Below are 24,988 nucleotides of genomic sequence, written 5' to 3'. Positions count from 1 at the left end.
ACTTATTTGAAATCTTGCAATACACTGCAATTGAAAAACTTTCACATATATATGACATGTAAAACACTTTTCCGAGCTTCTGCGCCTAGGTTATACTAAACGCATCTAAGAAGTTTAAATGATATAGAAGTGTTAACGGTATCGTCAATCTTAATTCTAAACTCATGTGAAACTCTTGCAATACACTGAAATTGAACAACTTTCACATATATATGACATGTAAAACACTTTTCCGAGATTCTGTGCCTAGGTTAAACTGACGCATCTAAGAATTTAAACTAAATGATATTGAACTGGTAAGGCTATCGGCAATCCTAATTCTAAACTTATGTGAAACTCTTGCAATACACTGAAATTGAACAACTTTCACATATAAATGACATGTAAAGCACTCTTCTGAGCTTCTGCGCCTAGGTTAAACTAACGCATCTAAGAAGTTAAATGATATAGAACGGGTAACGCTATCTGCAAACCTAATTCTAAACTTATGTGAAACTCTTTCCATACACTGAAATTGAACAACTTTCACATATATATGACATGTAACACACTTTTCAAGCTTTTGTGCCTACGTTAAGCTAACGCATCTAAGAAGTTAAACTAAATGATATTGAACTGGTAACGCTGTCTGCAGTCCTAATTCTAAACTTATTTGAAACTCTTGCCATACACTGAAATTGAACAACTTTCACATATATATGACATGTAAAACAGTTTTCTGAACTTTTGCGACAAGTTTAAACTTATGCATCGAAGAAGTTAAACTAAATGATATATTCTGGTAAGGCTTTCTGTATCCTAATTCTAAACTTATGTGAAACTCTTGCAATACCCTGAAATTGAACAACGTTCACATATATGTGACATGTAAAACACTTTTCCGAGCTTCTGCGCCTATTTTAAACTAATGCATCTAAGAAGTTAAACTAAATGATATAGAAGTGCTAACGGTATCGTCAATCCTAATTCTAAACTTATGTGAAACTCTTGCAATACACTGAAATTGAACTACGTTCACATATATATGACATGTAAAGCACTTTTCCGAGCTTCTGCGCCTATGTTAAACTAAGGCATCTAAGAACTTAAACTAAATGATATAGAAGTGCTAATGCTATCTGTAATCCTAATTCTAAACTTATGTGAAACTCTTGCAAAACACTGAAATTGAACAACTTTCACATATATATGACATGTAAAACACTTTTCCGAGCTTTTGTGTCTAGGGTAAACTAACACACCTAAGAAGTTAAACTAAATGATATTGCACTGGTAACGCTATCTGCAATTCTAGTTCTAAACTTATTTGAAATCTTGCAATACACTGAAATTGAACAACTTTCACATATATATGACATGTAAAACACTTTTCCGAGCTTCTGCGCCTAGGTTAAACTTACGCATCTAAGAAGTTAAACTAAATGATATAGCAGTGCTAACAGTATCTGCAATCCCAATTCTAAACTTATGTGAAACTCTTGCAATACACTGAAATTGAACAACGTTCACATATATATGATATGTAAAGCACTTTTCTGAGCTACTGCACCCATGTTAAACTAAGGCATCTAAGAACTTAAACTAAATGATATAGAAGTGCTAATTCTATCTGCAATCCTAATTCTAAACTTATGTGAAACTCTTGCCATACATTGAAATTGAACAACTTTCACATATATATGACATGTAAAACAGTTTTCTGAACTTTTGCGACTAGTTTAAACTAACACATTGAAGAAGTTAAATTAAATGATATAGACTGGTAAAGCTATCTGCAATCCTAATTCTAAATTTATGTGAAGCTCTTGCAATACACTGAAATTGAACAACGTTCTCATATATATGACATGTAAAACACTTTTCTGAGCTTCTGCGCCTAGGTTAAACTAACGAATCTAAGAAGTTAAACTAAATGATATTGAACAGGTAACGCTATCTGCAATTCTAGTTCTAAACTTATTTGAAATCTTGCAATACACTGCAATTGAAAAACTTTCACATATATATGACATGTAAAACACTTTTCCGAGCTTCTGCGCCTAGGTTATACTAAACGCATCTAAGAAGTTTAAATGATATAGAAGTGTTAACGGTATCGTCAATCTTAATTCTAAACTCATGTGAAACTCTTGCAATACACTGAAATTGAACAACTTTCACATATATATGACATGTAAAACACTTTTCCGAGATTCTGTGCCTAGGTTAAACTGACGCATCTAAGAATTTAAACTAAATGATATTGAACTGGTAAGGCTATCGGCAATCCTAATTCTAAACTTATGTGAAACTCTTGCAATACACTGAAATTGAACAACTTTCACATATAAATGACATGTAAAGCACTCTTCTGAGCTTCTGCGCCTAGGTTAAACTAACGCATCTAAGAAGTTAAAATAAATGATATAGAACGGGTAACGCTATCTGCAAACCTAATTCTAAACTTATGTGAAACTCTTTCCATACACTGAAATTGAACAACTTTCACATATATATGACATGTAACACACTTTTCAAGCTTTTGTGCCTACGTTAAGCTAACGCATCTAAGAAGTTAAACTAAATGATATAGAACTGGTAACGCTGTCTGCAGTCCTAATTCTAAACTTATTTGAAACTCTTGCCATACACTGAAATTGAACAACTTTCACATATATATGACATGTAAAACAGTTTTCTGAACTTTTGCGACAAGTTTAAACTTATGCATCGAAGAAGTTAAACTAAATGATATATTCTGGTAAGGCTTTCTGTATCCTAATTCTAAACTTATGTGAAACTCTTGCAATACCCTGAAATTGAACAACGTTCACATATATGTGACATGTAAAACACTTTTCCGAGCTTCTGCGCCTATTTTAAACTAATGCATCTAAGAAGTTAAACTAAATGATATAGAAGTGCTAACGGTATCGTCAATCCTAATTCTAAACTTATGTGAAACTCTTGCAAAACACTGAAATTGAACAACTTTCACATATATATGACATGTAAAACACTTTTCCGAGCTTTTGTGTCTAGGGTAAACTAACACACCTAAGAAGTTAAACTAAATGATATTGCACTGGTAACGCTATCTGCAATTCTAGTTCTAAACTTATTTGAAATCTTGCAATACACTGAAATTGAACAACTTTCACATATATATGACATGTAAAACACTTTTCCGAGCTTCTGCGCCTAGGTTAAACTTACGCATCTAAGAAGTTAAACTAAATGATATAGCAGTGCTAACAGTATCTGCAATCCCAATTCTAAACTTATGTGAAACTCTTGCAATACACTGAAATTGAACAACGTTCACATATATATGATATGTAAAGCACTTTTCTGAGCTACTGCACCCATGTTAAACTAAGGCATCTAAGAACTTAAACTAAATGATATAGAAGTGCTAATTCTATCTGCAATCCTAATTCTAAACTTATGTGAAACTCTTGCCATACATTGAAATTGAACAACTTTCACATATATATGACATGTAAAACAGTTTTCTGAACTTTTGCGACTAGTTTAAACTAACACATTGAAGAAGTTAAATTAAATGATATAGACTGGTAAAGCTATCTGCAATCCTAATTCTAAATTTATGTGAAGCTCTTGCAATACACTGAAATTGAACAACGTTCTCATATATATGACATGTAAAACACTTTTCTGAGCTTCTGCGCCTAGGTTAAACTAACGAATCTAAGAAGTTAAACTAAATGATATTGAACAGGTAACGCTATCTGCAATTCTAGTTCTAAACTTATTTGAAATCTTGCAATACACTGCAATTGAAAAACTTTCACATATATATGACATGTAAAACACTTTTCCGAGCTTCTGCGCCTAGGTTATACTAAACGCATCTAAGAAGTTTAAATGATATAGAAGTGTTAACGGTATCGTCAATCTTAATTCTAAACTCATGTGAAACTCTTGCAATACACTGAAATTGAACAACTTTCACATATATATGACATGTAAAACACTTTTCCGAGATTCTGTGCCTAGGTTAAACTGACGCATCTAAGAATTTAAACTAAATGATATTGAACTGGTAAGGCTATCGGCAATCCTAATTCTAAACTTATGTGAAACTCTTGCAATACACTGAAATTGAACAACTTTCACATATAAATGACATGTAAAGCACTCTTCTGAGCTTCTGCGCCTAGGTTAAACTAACGCATCTAAGAAGTTAAAATAAATGATATAGAACGGGTAACGCTATCTGCAAACCTAATTCTAAACTTATGTGAAACTCTTTCCATACACTGAAATTGAACAACTTTCACATATATATGACATGTAACACACTTTTCAAGCTTTTGTGCCTACGTTAAGCTAACGCATCTAAGAAGTTAAACTAAATGATATAGAACTGGTAACGCTGTCTGCAGTCCTAATTCTAAACTTATTTGAAACTCTTGCCATACACTGAAATTGAACAACTTTCACATATATATGACATGTAAAACAGTTTTCTGAACTTTTGCGACAAGTTTAAACTTATGCATCGAAGAAGTTAAACTAAATGATATATTCTGGTAAGGCTTTCTGTATCCTAATTCTAAACTTATGTGAAACTCTTGCAATACCCTGAAATTGAACAACGTTCACATATATGTGACATGTAAAACACTTTTCCGAGCTTCTGCGCCTATTTTAAACTAATGCATCTAAGAAGTTAAACTAAATGATATAGAAGTGCTAACGGTATCGTCAATCCTAATTCTAAACTTATGTGAAACTCTTGCAAAACACTGAAATTGAACAACTTTCACATATATATGACATGTAAAACACTTTTCCGAGCTTTTGTGTCTAGGGTAAACTAACACACCTAAGAAGTTAAACTAAATGATATTGCACTGGTAACGCTATCTGCAATTCTAGTTCTAAACTTATTTGAAATCTTGCAATACACTGAAATTGAACAACTTTCACATATATATGACATGTAAAACACTTTTCCGAGCTTCTGCGCCTAGGTTAAACTTACGCATCTAAGAAGTTAAACTAAATGATATAGCAGTGCTAACAGTATCTGCAATCCCAATTCTAAACTTATGTGAAACTCTTGCAATACACTGAAATTGAACAACGTTCACATATATATGATATGTAAAGCACTTTTCTGAGCTACTGCACCCATGTTAAACTAAGGCATCTAAGAACTTAAACTAAATGATATAGAAGTGCTAATTCTATCTGCAATCCTAATTCTAAACTTATGTGAAACTCTTGCCATACATTGAAATTGAACAACTTTCACATATATATGACATGTAAAACAGTTTTCTGAACTTTTGCGACTAGTTTAAACTAACACATTGAAGAAGTTAAATTAAATGATATAGACTGGTAAAGCTATCTGCAATCCTAATTCTAAATTTATGTGAAGCTCTTGCAATACACTGAAATTGAACAACGTTCTCATATATATGACATGTAAAACACTTTTCTGAGCTTCTGCGCCTAGGTTAAACTAACGAATCTAAGAAGTTAAACTAAATGATATTGAACAGGTAACGCTATCTGCAATTCTAGTTCTAAACTTATTTGAAATCTTGCAATACACTGCAATTGAAAAACTTTCACATATATATGACATGTAAAACACTTTTCCGAGCTTCTGCGCCTAGGTTATACTAAACGCATCTAAGAAGTTTAAATGATATAGAAGTGTTAACGGTATCGTCAATCTTAATTCTAAACTCATGTGAAACTCTTGCAATACACTGAAATTGAACAACTTTCACATATATATGACATGTAAAACACTTTTCCGAGATTCTGTGCCTAGGTTAAACTGACGCATCTAAGAATTTAAACTAAATGATATTGAACTGGTAAGGCTATCGGCAATCCTAATTCTAAACTTATGTGAAACTCTTGCAATACACTGAAATTGAACAACTTTCACATATAAATGACATGTAAAGCACTCTTCTGAGCTTCTGCGCCTAGGTTAAACTAACGCATCTAAGAAGTTAAAATAAATGATATAGAACGGGTAACGCTATCTGCAAACCTAATTCTAAACTTATGTGAAACTCTTTCCATACACTGAAATTGAACAACTTTCACATATATATGACATGTAACACACTTTTCAAGCTTTTGTGCCTACGTTAAGCTAACGCATCTAAGAAGTTAAACTAAATGATATAGAACTGGTAACGCTGTCTGCAGTCCTAATTCTAAACTTATTTGAAACTCTTGCCATACACTGAAATTGAACAACTTTCACATATATATGACATGTAAAACAGTTTTCTGAACTTTTGCGACAAGTTTAAACTTATGCATCGAAGAAGTTAAACTAAATGATATATTCTGGTAAGGCTTTCTGTATCCTAATTCTAAACTTATGTGAAACTCTTGCAATACCCTGAAATTGAACAACGTTCACATATATGTGACATGTAAAACACTTTTCCGAGCTTCTGCGCCTATTTTAAACTAATGCATCTAAGAAGTTAAACTAAATGATATAGAAGTGCTAACGGTATCGTCAATCCTAATTCTAAACTTATGTGAAACTCTTGCAAAACACTGAAATTGAACAACTTTCACATATATATGACATGTAAAACACTTTTCCGAGCTTTTGTGTCTAGGGTAAACTAACACACCTAAGAAGTTAAACTAAATGATATTGCACTGGTAACGCTATCTGCAATTCTAGTTCTAAACTTATTTGAAATCTTGCAATACACTGAAATTGAACAACTTTCACATATATATGACATGTAAAACACTTTTCCGAGCTTCTGCGCCTAGGTTAAACTTACGCATCTAAGAAGTTAAACTAAATGATATAGCAGTGCTAACAGTATCTGCAATCCCAATTCTAAACTTATGTGAAACTCTTGCAATACACTGAAATTGAACAACGTTCACATATATATGATATGTAAAGCACTTTTCTGAGCTACTGCACCCATGTTAAACTAAGGCATCTAAGAACTTAAACTAAATGATATAGAAGTGCTAATTCTATCTGCAATCCTAATTCTAAACTTATGTGAAACTCTTGCCATACATTGAAATTGAACAACTTTCACATATATATGACATGTAAAACAGTTTTCTGAACTTTTGCGACTAGTTTAAACTAACACATTGAAGAAGTTAAATTAAATGATATAGACTGGTAAAGCTATCTGCAATCCTAATTCTAAATTTATGTGAAGCTCTTGCAATACACTGAAATTGAACAACGTTCTCATATATATGACATGTAAAACACTTTTCTGAGCTTCTGCGCCTAGGTTAAACTAACGAATCTAAGAAGTTAAACTAAATGATATTGAACAGGTAACGCTATCTGCAATTCTAGTTCTAAACTTATTTGAAATCTTGCAATACACTGCAATTGAAAAACTTTCACATATATATGACATGTAAAACACTTTTCCGAGCTTCTGCGCCTAGGTTATACTAAACGCATCTAAGAAGTTTAAATGATATAGAAGTGTTAACGGTATCGTCAATCTTAATTCTAAACTCATGTGAAACTCTTGCAATACACTGAAATTGAACAACTTTCACATATATATGACATGTAAAACACTTTTCCGAGATTCTGTGCCTAGGTTAAACTGACGCATCTAAGAATTTAAACTAAATGATATTGAACTGGTAAGGCTATCGGCAATCCTAATTCTAAACTTATGTGAAACTCTTGCAATACACTGAAATTGAACAACTTTCACATATAAATGACATGTAAAGCACTCTTCTGAGCTTCTGCGCCTAGGTTAAACTAACGCATCTAAGAAGTTAAAATAAATGATATAGAACGGGTAACGCTATCTGCAAACCTAATTCTAAACTTATGTGAAACTCTTTCCATACACTGAAATTGAACAACTTTCACATATATATGACATGTAACACACTTTTCAAGCTTTTGTGCCTACGTTAAGCTAACGCATCTAAGAAGTTAAACTAAATGATATAGAACTGGTAACGCTGTCTGCAGTCCTAATTCTAAACTTATTTGAAACTCTTGCCATACACTGAAATTGAACAACTTTCACATATATATGACATGTAAAACAGTTTTCTGAACTTTTGCGACAAGTTTAAACTTATGCATCGAAGAAGTTAAACTAAATGATATATTCTGGTAAGGCTTTCTGTATCCTAATTCTAAACTTATGTGAAACTCTTGCAATACCCTGAAATTGAACAACGTTCACATATATGTGACATGTAAAACACTTTTCCGAGCTTCTGCGCCTATTTTAAACTAATGCATCTAAGAAGTTAAACTAAATGATATAGAAGTGCTAACGGTATCGTCAATCCTAATTCTAAACTTATGTGAAACTCTTGCAAAACACTGAAATTGAACAACTTTCACATATATATGACATGTAAAACACTTTTCCGAGCTTTTGTGTCTAGGGTAAACTAACACACCTAAGAAGTTAAACTAAATGATATTGCACTGGTAACGCTATCTGCAATTCTAGTTCTAAACTTATTTGAAATCTTGCAATACACTGAAATTGAACAACTTTCACATATATATGACATGTAAAACACTTTTCCGAGCTTCTGCGCCTAGGTTAAACTTACGCATCTAAGAAGTTAAACTAAATGATATAGCAGTGCTAACAGTATCTGCAATCCCAATTCTAAACTTATGTGAAACTCTTGCAATACACTGAAATTGAACAACGTTCACATATATATGATATGTAAAGCACTTTTCTGAGCTACTGCACCCATGTTAAACTAAGGCATCTAAGAACTTAAACTAAATGATATAGAAGTGCTAATTCTATCTGCAATCCTAATTCTAAACTTATGTGAAACTCTTGCCATACATTGAAATTGAACAACTTTCACATATATATGACATGTAAAACAGTTTTCTGAACTTTTGCGACTAGTTTAAACTAACACATTGAAGAAGTTAAATTAAATGATATAGACTGGTAAAGCTATCTGCAATCCTAATTCTAAATTTATGTGAAGCTCTTGCAATACACTGAAATTGAACAACGTTCTCATATATATGACATGTAAAACACTTTTCTGAGCTTCTGCGCCTACGTTAAACTAACGAATCTAAGAAGTTAAACTAAATGATATTGAACAGGTAACGCTATCTGCAATTCTAGTTCTAAACTTATTTGAAATCTTGCAATACACTGCAATTGAAAAACTTTCACATATATATGACATGTAAAACACTTTTCCGAGCTTCTGCGCCTAGGTTATACTAAACGCATCTAAGAAGTTTAAATGATATAGAAGTGTTAACGGTATCGTCAATCTTAATTCTAAACTCATGTGAAACTCTTGCAATACACTGAAATTGAACAACTTTCACATATATATGACATGTAAAACAGTTTTCTGAACTTTTGCGACTAGTTTAAACTTACGCATCGAAGAAGTTAAACTAAATGATATAGTCTGGTAAGGCTTTCTGTATCCTAATTCTAAACTTATGTGAAACTCTTGCAATACCCTGAAATTGAACAACGTTCACATATATGTGACATGTAAAACAGTTTTCTGAACTTTTGCGACTAGTTTAAACTAACGCATCGAAGAAGTTAAAATAAATGTTATAGAATGGTAAGCCTATCTGCAATCCTAATTCTAAACTTATGTGAAACTCTTTCCATACACTGAAATTGAACAACTTTCACATATATATGACATGTAAAACAGTTTTCTGAACTTTTGCGACTAGTTTAAACTTACGCATCGAAGAAGTTAAACTAAATGATATAGTCTGGTAAGGCTTTCTGTATCCTAATTCTAAACTTATGTGAAACTCTTGCAATACCCTGAAATTGAACAACGTTCACATATATGTGACATGTAAAACAGTTTTCTGAACTTTTGCGACTAGTTTAAACTAACGCATCGAAGAAGTTAAAATAAATGTTATAGAATGGTAAGCCTATCTGCAATCCTAATTCTAAACTTATGTGAAGCTCTTGCAATACACTGAAATTGAACAACGTTCACATATATATGACATGTAAAACACTTTTCCGAGCTTCTGCGCCTAGGTTAAACTAACGAATCTAAGAAGATAAACTCAATGATATAGAAATGCTAACGGTATCTGCAATCTTAATTATAAACTTATGTGAAACTCTTGCCATACACTGAAATTGAACAACTTTCACATATATATGACAGCTAAAACACTTTTCCGAGCTACTGCGCCCATGTTAAACTAAGGCATTTAAGAACTTAAACTAAATTCTAATTCTATCTGCAATCCTAATTCTAAACTTATGTGAAACTCTTGCAATACACTGAAATTGAACAACGTTCACATATATATGACATGCAAAACACTTTTCCGAGCTTCTGCGCCTAGGTTAAACTAAAGCATCTAAGAAGTTAAACTAATTGATATTGAACTGGTAAGGCTATCTGCAATCCTAATTCTAAACTTATGTGAAACTCTTGCAATACACTGAAATTGAACAACTTTCACATATATATTACATATAAAACACTTTTCCGAGCTTCTGCGCCTAGGTTAAAGTATTTCATCTAAGAAGTTAAACTAAATGATGTTGAACTTGTAAGGCTTTCCCTAATCCTAATTCTAAAGTTATGTGAAACTCTTGCAATACACTGAAATTGAACTACATTCACATATATATGACATGTAAAACACTTTTCTGAGCTTCTGCGCCTAATGTTAAACTAACGCATCGAAGATGTTAAACTAAATGATATTGAACTGGTAAGGCTTTCTGCAATCCTAATTCTAAACTTATGTGAAACTCTTGCAATACACTGAAATTGAACAACGTTCACATATATATGACATGTAAAACACTTTTCCGAGCTTCTGCGCCTAGGTTAAACTTACGCATCTAAGAAGTTAAACTAAATGATATAGCAGTGCTAACAGTATCTGCAATCCCAATTCTAAACTTATGTGAAACTCTTGCAATACACTGAAATTGAACAACGTTCACATATATATGATATGTAAAGCACTTTTCTGAGCTACTGCACCCATGTTAAACTAAGGCATCTAAGAACTTAAACTAAATGATATAGAAGTGCTAATTCTATCTGCAATCCTAATTCTAAACTTATGTGAAACTCTTGCAATACACTGAAATTGAACTACATTCACATATATATGACATGTAAAACACTTTTCCGAGCTTCTGCGCCTATGTTAAAATAACGTATCGAAGAAGTTAAACTAAATGATATTGAACTGGTAAGGCTATCTGCAATCCTAATTCTAAACTTATGTGAAACTCTTGCAATACACTGAAATTGAACAACGTTCACATATATATAACATGTAAAACACTTTTCCGAGCTTCTGCGCCTAGGTTAAACTAACGCATCTAAGAAGTTAAAATAAATGATATAGAAGTGCTAACGGTATCTGCAATCCTAATTTTAAACTTATGTGAAACTCTTGCCATACATTGAAATTGAACAACTTTCACATATATATGACATGTAAAACAGTTTTCTGAACTTTTGCGACTAGTTTAAACTAACACATCGAAGAAGTTAAACTAAATGATATAGACTGGTAAAGCTATCTGCAATCCTAATTCTAAATTTATGTGAAGCTCTTGCAATACACTGAAATTGAACAACGTTCTCATATATATGACATGTAAAACACTTTTCTGAGCTTCTGCGCCTAGGTTAAACTAACGCATCTAAAAAGTTAAACTAAATGATATAGAAGTGCTAACGGTATCTGCAATCGTAATTATAAACTTATGTGAAACTCTTGCAATACACTGAAATTGAACTACGTTCACATATATATGACATGTAAAGCACTTTTCCGAGCTTCTGCGCCTATGTTAAACTAAGGCATCTAAGTACTTAAACTAAATGATATAGAAGTGCTAATGCTATCTGTAATCCTAATTCTAAACTTATGTGAAGCTCTTGCAATACACTGAAATTGAACAACGTTCTCATATATATGACATGTAACACACTTTTCCGAGCTTTTGTGTCTAGGGTAAACTAACACACCTACGAAGTTAAACTAAATGATATTGCACTGGTAACGCTATCTGCAATTCTAGTTCTAAACTTATTTGAAATCTTGCAATACACTGAAATTGAACAACTTTCACATATATATGACATGTAAAACACTTTTCCGAGCTTCTGCGCCTAGGTTAAACTTACGCATCTAAGAAGTTAAACTAAATGATATAGCAGTGCTAACAGTATCTGCAATCCCAATTCTAAACTTATGTGAAACTCTTGCAATACACTGAAATTGAACAACGTTCACATATATATGATATGTAAAGCACTTTTCTGAGCTACTGCACCCATGTTAAACTAAGGCATCTAAGAACTTAAACTAAATGATATAGAAGTGCTAATTCTATCTGCAATCCTAATTCTAAACTTATGTGAAACTCTTGCAATACACTGAAATTGAACTACATTCACATATATATGACATGTAAAACACTTTTCCGAGCTTCTGCGCCTAGGTTAAACTAACGCATCTAAGAAGTTATAATAAATGATATAGAAGTGCTAACGGTATCTGCAATCCTAATTCTAAACTTATGTGAAACTCTTGCCATACATTGAAATTGAACAACTTTCACATATATATGACATGTAAAACAGTTTTCTGAACTTTTGCGACTAGTTTAAACTAACACATTGAAGAAGTTAAACTAAATGATATAGACTGGTAAAGCTATCTGCAATCCTAATTCTAAATTTATGTGAAGCTCTTGCAATACACTGAAATTGAACAACGTTCTCATATATATGACATGTAAAACACTTTTCTGAGCTTCTGCGCCTAGGTTAAACTAACGAATCTAAGAAGTTAAACTAAATGATATTGAACAGGTAACGCTATCTGCAATTCTAGTTCTAAACTTATTTGAAATCTTGCAATACACTGCAATTGAAAAACTTTCACATATATATGACATGTAAAACACTTTTCCGAGCTTCTGCGCCTAGGTTATACTAACGCATCTAAGAAGTTTAAATGATATAGAAGTGTTAACGGTATCGTCAATCCTAATTCTAAACTCATGTGAAACTCTTGCAATACACTGAAATTGAACAACTTTCACATATATATGACATGTAAAACACTTTTCCGAGATTCTGTGCCTAGGTTAAACTGACGCATCTAAGAATTTAAACTAAATGATATTGAACTTGTAAGGCTTTCCCTAATCCTAATTCTAAACTTAAGTGAAACTCTTGCAATACACTGAAATTGAACAACGTTCACATATATATGACATGTAAAACACTTTTCCGAGCTTCTGCGCCTAGGTTAAACTAACGCATCTAAGAAGTTAAACTAAATGATATAGAAGTGCTAAAGGTATCGTCAATCCTAATTCTAAACTTATGTGAAACTCTTGCAATACACTGAAATTGAAAAACGTTGACATATATATGACATGTAAAACACTTTTAGAGCTCTTGCGCCTAGGTTAATCTAACGCATCTAAGAGTTAAACTAAATGATATTGAACTGGTAACGCTGTCTGCAGTCCTAATTCTAAACTTATTTGAAACTCTTGCCATACACTGAAATTGTACAACTTTCACATATATATGACATGTAAAACAGTTTTCTGAACTTTTGCGACTAGTTTAAACTAACGCATCGAAGAAGTTAAAATAAATGTTATAGAATGGTAAGCCTATCTGCAATCTTAATTCTAAACTTATGTGAAGCTCTTGCAATACACTGAAATTGAACAACGTTCACATATATATGACATGTAAAACACTTTTCCGAGCTTCTGCGCCTAGGTTAATCTAACGAATCTAAGAAGATAAACTCAATGATATAGAAGTGCTAACAGTATCTGCAATCTTAATTCTAAACTTATGTGAAACTCTTGCAATACACTGAAATTGAACAACTGTCACATATATATGACATGAAAAACACTTTTCCGAGCATTTTTCCTAGGGTAAACCAACGCATATAAGAAGTTAAACTAAATGATAAAGCTCTCTGTAATCCTAATTCTAAACTTATGTGAAATTCTTCCCATACACTGAAATTGAACAACTTTCACATATATATGACATGTAAAACACTTTTCTGAGCTTTTGCGCCTAGGGTAAACTAACACATATAAGAAGTTAAACTAAATGATATAGAAGTACTAACGCTATCCTAATTCTAAACTTATTTGAAACTCTTGCGATATACCGAAATTGAAAAACTTTCACATATATATGACATGTAGAACACTTTTCGAGTTTTTATGCCTACGGTAAACTAATGCATATAAGAAATTAATATAAATGATACAAAACTGGTAATGCTATCTGCAATCCTAATTCTAAACTTATGTGAAACTCTTCCCATAAACTGAAATTGAACAACTTTCACATATATATGACATGTAAAATACTCTTCCGAGTTTTTTTGCCTAAGTTAAACTAACGCGTATAAGAAGTTAAACTAAATGATATAGAACTGGAAACGCTTTCTGCAATCCTAATTCTAAAATTATGTGAAACGCTTGCAATACACTGAAATTGAACAACTTTCACATATCTATGACATGTAAAAAACTCTTCCGAGCTGTTGCGCCTAAGTTAAACTAACGCATCAAAGAAGTTAAATGATATAGAACTGGTAATGCTATGTGCATTCCTCATTGTAAACTATTGTGAAACTCTTGCAATGTACTGAATTTGAACAACCTTCACATATATATGACATGTACAGCACTTTTCCTAGTTTTTATGCCTGGTGTAAACTAACGCATTTAAGAAGTTAAACTAAATGATATAGAAGTGCTAATGCTATCTGTAATCCTAATTCTAAACTTATGTGAAACTCTTGCAAAACACTGAAATTGAACAACTTTCACATATATATGACATGTAACACACTTTTCCGAGCTTTTGTGTCTAGGGTAAACTAACACACCTACGAAGTTAAACTAAATGATATTGCACTGGTAACGCTATCTGCAATTCTAGTTCTAAACTTATTTGAAATCTTGCAATACACTGAAATTGAACAACTTTCACATATATATGACATGTAAAACACTTTTCCGAGCTTCTGCGCCTAGGTTAAACTTACGCATCTAAGAAGTTAAACTAAATGATATAGCAGTGCTAACAGTATCTGCAATCCCAATTCTAAACTTATGTGAAACTCTTGCAATACACTGAAATTGAACAACGTTCACATATATATGATATGTAAAGCACTTTTCTGAGCTACTGCACCCATGTTAAACTAACGCATCTAAGAACTTAAACTAAATGATATAGAAGTGCTAATTCTATCTGCAATCCTAATTCTAAACTTATGTGAAACTCTTGCAATACACTGAAATTGAACTACATTCACATATATATGACATGTAAAACACTTTTCCGAGCTTCTGCGCCTATGTTAAAATAACGTATCGAAGAAGTTAAACTAAATGATATTGAACTGGTAAGGCTATCTGCAATCCTAATTCTAAACTTATGTGAAACTCTTGCAATACACTGAAATTGAACAACGTTCACATATATATAACATGCAAAACACTTTTCCGAGCTTCTGCGCCTAGGTTAAACTAACGCATCTAAGAAGTTAAAATAAATGATATAGAAGTGCTAACGGTATCTGCAATCCTAATTCTAAACTTATGTGAAACTCTTGCCATACATTGAAATTGAACAACTTTCACATATATATGACATGTAAAACAGTTTTCTGAACTTTTGCGACTAGTTTAAACGAACACATTGAAGAAGTTAAACTAAATGATATAGACTGGTAAAGCTATCTGCAATCCTAATTCTAAATTTATGTGAAGCTCTTGCAATACACTGAAATTGAACAACGTTCTCATATATATGACATGTAAAACACTTTTCTGAGCTTCTGCGCCTAGGTTAAACTAACGAATCTAAGAAGTTAAACTAAATGATATTGAACAGGTAACGCTATCTGCAATTCTAGTTCTAAACTTATTTGAAATCTTGCAATACACTGCAATTGAAAAACTTTCACATATATATGACATGTAAAACACTTTTCCGAGCTTCTGCGCCTAGGTTATACTAAACGCATCTAAGAAGTTTAAATGATATAGAAGTGTTAACGGTATCGTCAATCTTAATTCTAAACTCATGTGAAACTCTTGCAATACACTGAAATTGAACAACTTTCACATATATATGACATGTAAAACACTTTTCCGAGATTCTGTGCCTAGGTTAAACTGACGCATCTAAGAATTTAAACTAAATGATATTGAACTGGTAAGGCTATCGGCAATCCTAATTCTAAACTTATGTGAAACTCTTGCAATACACTGAAATTGAACAACTTTCACATATAAATGACATGTAAAGCACTCTTCTGAGCTTCTGCGCCTAGGTTAAACTAACGCATCTAAGAAGTTAAATGATATAGAACGGGTAACGCTATCTGCAAACCTAATTCTAAACTTATGTGAAACTCTTTCCATACACTGAAATTGAACAACTTTCACATATATATGACATGTAACACACTTTTCAAGCTTTTGTGCCTACGTTAAGCTAACGCATCTAAGAAGTTAAACTAAATGATATTGAACTGGTAACGCTGTCTGCAGTCCTAATTCTAAACTTATTTGAAACTCTTGCCATACACTGAAATTGAACAACTTTCACATATATATGACATGTAAAACAGTTTTCTGAACTTTTGCGACAAGTTTAAACTTATGCATCGAAGAAGTTAAACTAAATGATATATTCTGGTAAGGCTTTCTGTATCCTAATTCTAAACTTATGTGAAACTCTTGCAATACCCTGAAATTGAACAACGTTCACATATATGTGACATGTAAAACACTTTTCCGAGCTTCTGCGCCTATTTTAAACTAATGCATCTAAGAAGTTAAACTAAATGATATAGAAGTGCTAACGGTATCGTCAATCCTAATTCTAAACTTATGTGAAACTCTTGCAATACACTGAAATTGAACTACGTTCACATATATATGACATGTAAAGCACTTTTCCGAGCTTCTGCGCCTATGTTAAACTAAGGCATCTAAGAACTTAAACTAAATGATATAGAAGTGCTAATGCTATCTGTAATCCTAATTCTAAACTTATGTGAAACTCTTGCAAAACACTGAAATTGAACAACTTTCACATATATATGACATGTAAAACACTTTTCCGAGCTTTTGTGTCTAGGGTAAACTAACACACCTAAGAAGTTAAACTAAATGATATTGCACTGGTAACGCTATCTGCAATTCTAGTTCTAAACTTATTTGAAATCTTGCAATACACTGAAATTGAACAACTTTCACATATATATGACATGTAAAACACTTTTCCGAGCTTCTGCGCCTAGGTTAAACTTACGCATCTAAGAAGTTAAACTAAATGATATAGCAGTGCTAACAGTATCTGCAATCCCAATTCTAAACTTATGTGAAACTCTTGCAATACACTGAAATTGAACAACGTTCACATATATATGATATGTAAAGCACTTTTCTGAGCTACTGCACCCATGTTAAACTAAGGCATCTAAGAACTTAAACTAAATGATATAGAAGTGCTAATTCTATCTGCAATCCTAATTCTAAACTTATGTGAAACTCTTGCCATACATTGAAATTGAACAACTTTCACATATATATGACATGTAAAACAGTTTTCTGAACTTTTGCGACTAGTTTAAACTAACACATTGAAGAAGTTAAATTAAATGATATAGACTGGTAAAGCTATCTGCAATCCTAATTCTAAATTTATGTGAAGCTCTTGCAATACACTGAAATTGAACAACGTTCTCATATATATGACATGTAAAACACTTTTCTGAGCTTCTGCGCCTAGGTTAAACTAACGAATCTAAGAAGTTAAACTAAATGATATTGAACAGGTAACGCTATCTGCAATTCTAGTTCTAAACTTATTTGAAATCTTGCAATACACTGCAATTGAAAAACTTTCACATATATATGACATGTAAAACACTTTTCCGAGCTTCTGCGCCTAGGTTATACTAAACGCATCTAAGAAGTTTAAATGATATAGAAGTGTTAACGGTATCGTCAATCTTAATTCTAAACTCATGTGAAACTCTTGCAATACACTGAAATTGAACAACTTTCACATATATATGACATGTAAAACACTTTTCCGAGATTCTGTGCCTAGGTTAAACTGACGCATCTAAGAATTTAAACTAAATGATATTGAACTGGTAAGGCTATCGGCAATCCTAATTCTAAACTTATGTGAAACTCTTGCAATACACTGAAATTGAACAACTTTCACATATAAATGACATGTAAAGCACTCTTCTGAGCTTCTGCGCCTAGGTTAAACTAACGCATCTAAGAAGTTAAAATAAATGATATAGAACGGGTAACGCTATCTGCAAACCTAATTCTAAACTTATGTGAAACTCTTTCCATACACTGAAATTGAACAACTTTCACATATATATGACATGTAACACACTTTTCAAGCTTTTGTGCCTACGTTAAGCTAACGCATCTAAGAAGTTAAACTAAATGATATAGAACTGGTAACGCTGTCTGCAGTCCTAATTCTAAACTTATTTGAAACTCTTGCCATACACTGAAATTGAACAACTTTCACATATATATGACATGTAAAACAGTTTTCTGAACTTTTGCGACAAGTTTAAACTTATGCATCGAAGAAGTTAAACTAAATGATATATTCTGGTAAGGCTTTCTGTATCCTAATTCTAAACTTATGTGAAACTCTTGCAATACCCTGAAATTGAACAACGTTCACATATATGTGACATGTAAAACACTTTTCCGAGCTTCTGCGCCTATTTTAAACTAATGCATCTAAGAAGTTAAACTAAATGATATAGAAGTGCTAACGGTATCGTCAATCCTAATTCTAAACTTATGTGAAACTCTTGCAAAACACTGAAATTGAACAACTTTCACATATATATGACATGTAAAACACTTTTCCGAGCTTTTGTGTCTAGGGTAAACTAACACACCTAAGAAGTTAAACTAAATGATATTGCACTGGTAACGCTATCTGCAATTCTAGTTCTAAACTTATTTGAAATCTTGCAATACACTGAAATTGAACAACTTTCACATATATATGACATGTAAAACACTTTTCCGAGCTTCTGCGCCTAGGTTAAACTTACGCATCTAAGAAGTTAAACTAAATGATATAGCAGTGCTAACAGTATCTGCAATCCCAATTCTAAACTTATGTGAAACTCTTGCAATACACTGAAATTGAACAACGTTCACATATATATGATATGTAAAGCACTTTTCTGAGCTACTGCACCCATGTTAAACTAAGGCATCTAAGAACTTAAACTAAATGATATAGAAGTGCTAATTCTATCTGCAATCCTAATTCTAAACTTATGTGAAACTCTTGCCATACATTGAAATTGAACAACTTTCACATATATATGACATGTAAAACAGTTTTCTGAACTTTTGCGACTAGTTTAAACTAACACATTGAAGAAGTTAAATTAAATGATATAGACTGGTAAAGCTATCTGCAATCCTAATTCTAAATTTATGTGAAGCTCTTGCAATACACTGAAATTGAACAACGTTCTCATATATATGACATGTAAAACACTTTTCTGAGCTTCTGCGCCTAGGTTAAACTAACGAATCTAAGAAGTTAAACTAAATGATATTGAACAGGTAACGCTATCTGCAATTCTAGTTCTAAACTTATTTGAAATCTTGCAATACACTGCAATTGAAAAACTTTCACATATATATGACATGTAAAACACTTTTCCGAGCTTCTGCGCCTAGGTTATACTAAACGCATCTAAGAAGTTTAAATGATATAGAAGTGTTAACGGTATCGTCAATCTTAATTCTAAACTCATGTGAAACTCTTGCAATACACTGAAATTGAACAACTTTCACATATATATGACATGTAAAACACTTTTCCGAGATTCTGTGCCTAGGTTAAACTGACGCATCTAAGAATTTAAACTAAATGATATTGAACTGGTAAGGCTATCGGCAATCCTAATTCTAAACTTATGTGAAACTCTTGCAATACACTGAAATTGAACAACTTTCACATATAAATGACATGTAAAGCACTCTTCTGAGCTTCTGCGCCTAGGTTAAACTAACGCATCTAAGAAGTTAAAATAAATGATATAGAACGGGTAACGCTATCTGCAAACCTAATTCTAAACTTATGTGAAACTCTTTCCATACACTGAAATTGAACAACTTTCACATATATATGACATGTAACACACTTTTCAAGCTTTTGTGCCTACGTTAAGCTAACGCATCTAAGAAGTTAAACTAAATGATATAGAACTGGTAACGCTGTCTGCAGTCCTAATTCTAAACTTATTTGAAACTCTTGCCATACACTGAAATTGAACAACTTTCACATATATATGACATGTAAAACAGTTTTCTGAACTTTTGCGACAAGTTTAAACTTATGCATCGAAGAAGTTAAACTAAATGATATATTCTGGTAAGGCTTTCTGTATCCTAATTCTAAACTTATGTGAAACTCTTGCAATACCCTGAAATTGAACAACGTTCACATATATGTGACATGTAAAACACTTTTCCGAGCTTCTGCGCCTATTTTAAACTAATGCATCTAAGAAGTTAAACTAAATGATATAGAAGTGCTAACGGTATCGTCAATCCTAATTCTAAACTTATGTGAAACTCTTGCAAAACACTGAAATTGAACAACTTTCACATATATATGACATGTAAAACACTTTTCCGAGCTTTTGTGTCTAGGGTAAACTAACACACCTAAGAAGTTAAACTAAATGATATTGCACTGGTAACGCTATCTGCAATTCTAGTTCTAAACTTATTTGAAATCTTGCAATACACTGAAATTGAACAACTTTCACATATATATGACATGTAAAACACTTTTCCGAGCTTCTGCGCCTAGGTTAAACTTACGCATCTAAGAAGTTAAACTAAATGATATAGCAGTGCTAACAGTATCTGCAATCCCAATTCTAAACTTATGTGAAACTCTTGCAATACACTGAAATTGAACAACGTTCACATATATATGATATGTAAAGCACTTTTCTGAGCTACTGCACCCATGTTAAACTAAGGCATCTAAGAACTTAAACTAAATGATATAGAAGTGCTAATTCTATCTGCAATCCTAATTCTAAACTTATGTGAAACTCTTGCCATACATTGAAATTGAACAACTTTCACATATATATGACATGTAAAACAGTTTTCTGAACTTTTGCGACTAGTTTAAACTAACACATTGAAGAAGTTAAATTAAATGATATAGACTGGTAAAGCTATCTGCAATCCTAATTCTAAATTTATGTGAAGCTCTTGCAATACACTGAAATTGAACAACGTTCTCATATATATGACATGTAAAACACTTTTCTGAGCTTCTGCGCCTAGGTTAAACTAACGAATCTAAGAAGTTAAACTAAATGATATTGAACAGGTAACGCTATCTGCAATTCTAGTTCTAAACTTATTTGAAATCTTGCAATACACTGCAATTGAAAAACTTTCACATATATATGACATGTAAAACACTTTTCCGAGCTTCTGCGCCTAGGTTATACTAAACGCATCTAAGAAGTTTAAATGATATAGAAGTGTTAACGGTATCGTCAATCTTAATTCTAAACTCATGTGAAACTCTTGCAATACACTGAAATTGAACAACTGTCACATATATATGACATGAAAAACACTTTTCCGAGCATTTTTCCTAGGGTAAACCAACGCATATAAGAAGTTAAACTAAATGATAAAGCTCTCTGTAATCCTAATTCTAAACTTATGTGAAATTCTTCCCATACACTGAAATTGAACAACTTTCACATATATATGACATGTAAAACACTTTTCTGAGCTTTTGCGCCTAGGGTAAACTAACACATATAAGAAGTTAAACTAAATGATATAGAAGTACTAACGCTATCCTAATTCTAAACTTATTTGAAACTCTTGCGATATACCGAAATTGAAAAACTTTCACATATATATGACATGTAGAACACTTTTCGAGTTTTTATGCCTACGGTAAACTAATGCATATAAGAAATTAATATAAATGATACAAAACTGGTAATGCTATCTGCAATCCTAATTCTAAACTTATGTGAAACTCTTCCCATAAACTGAAATTGAACAACTTTCACATATATATGACATGTAAAATACTCTTCCGAGCTTTTTTGCCTAAGTTAAACTAACGCGTATAAGAAGTTAAACTAAATGATATAGAACTGGAAACGCTTTCTGCAATCCTAATTCTAAAATTATGTGAAACGCTTGCAATACACTGAAATTGAACAACTTTCACATATCTATGACATGTAAAAAACTCTTCCGAGCTGTTGCGCCTAAGTTAAACTAACGCATCAAAGAAGTTAAATGATATAGAACTGGTAATGCTATGTGCATTCCTCATTGTAAACTATTGTGAAACTCTTGCAATGTACTGAATTTGAACAACCTTCACATATATATGACATGTACAGCACTTTTCCTAGTTTTTATGCCTGGTGTAAACTAACGCATTTAAGAAGTTAAACTAAATGATATAGAAGTGCTAATGCTATCTGTAATCCTAATTCTAAACTTATGTGAAACTCTTGCAAAACACTGAAATTGAACAACTTTCACATATATATGACATGTAACACACTTTTCCGAGCTTTTGTGTCTAGGGTAAACTAACACACCTACGAAGTTAAACTAAATGATATTGCACTGGTAACGCTATCTGCAATTCTAGTTCTAAACTTATTTGAAATCTTGCAATACACTGAAATTGAACAACTTTCACATATATATGACATGTAAAACACTTTTCCGAGCTTCTGCGCCTAGGTTAAACTTACGCATCTAAGAAGTTAAACTAAATGATATAGCAGTGCTAACAGTATCTGCAATCCCAATTCTAAACTTATGTGAAACTCTTGCAATACACTGAAATTGAACAACGTTCACATATATATGATATGTAAAGCACTTTTCTGAGCTACTGCACCCATGTTAAACTAAGGCATCTAAGAACTTAAACTAAATGATATAGAAGTGCTAATTCTATCTGCAATCCTAATTCTAAACTTATGTGAAACTCTTGCAATACACTGAAATTGAACTACATTCACATATATATGACATGTAAAACACTTTTCCGAGCTTCTGCGCCTATGTTAAAATAACGTATCGAAGAAGTTAAACTAAATGATATTGAACTGGTAAGGCTATCTGCAATCCTAATTCTAAACTTATGTGAAACTCTTGCAATACACTGAAATTGAACAACGTTCACATATATATAACATGTAAAACACTTTTCCGAGCTTCTGCGCCTAGGTTAAACTAACGCATCTAAGAAGTTAAAATAAATGATATAGAAGTGCTAACGGTATCTGCAATCCTAATTTTAAACTTATGTGAAACTCTTGCCATACATTGAAATTGAACAACTTTCACATATATATGACATGTAAAACAGTTTTCTGAACTTTTGCGACTAGTTTAAACTAACACATCGAAGAAGTTAAACTAAATGATATAGACTGGTAAAGCTATCTGCAATCCTAATTCTAAATTTATGTGAAGCTCTTGCAATACACTGAAATTGAACAACGTTCTCATATATATGACATGTAAAACACTTTTCTGAGCTTCTGCGCCTAGGTTAAACTAACGCATCTAAAAAGTTAAACTAAATGATATAGAAGTGCTAACGGTATCTGCAATCCTAATTCTAAACTTATGTGAAACTCTTGCAATACACTGAAATTGAACTACGTTCATATATATGTCATGTAAAACACTTTTCCGAGCTTCTGCGCCTAGGTTAAACTAACGCATCCTAGAAGTTAAACTAAATGATATAGAAGTGCTAACGGTATCTGCAATCGTAATTCTAAACTTATGTGAAACTCTTGCAATACACTGAAATTGAACTACGTTCACATATATATGACATGTAAAGCACTTTTCCGAGCTTCTGCGCCTATGTTAAACTAAGGCATCTAAGAACTTAAACTAAATGATATAGAAGTGCTAATGCTATCTGTAATCCTAATTCTAAACTTATGTGAAACTCTTGCAAAACACTGAAATTGAACAACTTTCACATATATATGACATGTAACACACTTTTCCGAGCTTTTGTGTCTAGGGTAAACTAACACACCTACGAAGTTAAACTAAATGATATTGCACTGGTAACGCTATCTGCAATTCTAGTTCTAAACTTATTTGAAATCTTGCAATACACTGAAATTGAACAACTTTCACATATATATGACATGTAAAACACTTTTCCGAGCTTCTGCGCCTAGGTTAAACTTACGCATCTAAGAAGTTAAACTAAATGATATAGCAGTGCTAACAGTATCTGCAATCCCAATTCTAAACTTATGTGAAACTCTTGCAATACACTGAAATTGAACAACGTTCACATATATATGATATGTAAAGCACTTTTCTGAGCTACTGCACCCATGTTAAACTAAGGCATCTAAGAACTTAAACTAAATGATATAGAAGTGCTAATTCTATCTGCAATCCTAATTCTAAACTTATGTGAAACTCTTGCAATACACTGAAATTGAACTACATTCACATATATATGACATGTAAAACACTTTTCCGAGCTTCTGCGCCTATGTTAAAATAACGTATCGAAGAAGTTAAACTAAATGATATTGAACTGGTAAGGCTATCTGCAATCCTAATTCTAAACTTATGTGAAACTCTTGCAATACACTGAAATTGAACAACGTTCACATATATATAACATGCAAAACACTTTTCCGAGCTTCTGCGCCTAGGTTAAACTAACGCATCTAAGAAGTTAAAATAAATGATATAGAAGTGCTAACGGTATCTGCAATCCTAATAATAAACTTATGTGAAACTCTTGCCATACATTGAAATTGAACAACTTTCACATATATATGACATGTAAAACAGTT

The sequence above is a fragment of the Muscardinus avellanarius genome (assembly GCF_963383645.1).
Source record: "Muscardinus avellanarius genome assembly, chromosome: 9".
NCBI classification, from domain to species: Eukaryota; Metazoa; Chordata; class Mammalia; order Rodentia; family Gliridae; genus Muscardinus; species Muscardinus avellanarius.
The sequence above is the reverse complement of the archived record's forward strand: the minus strand, read 5'-3'. Positions refer to the sequence as shown.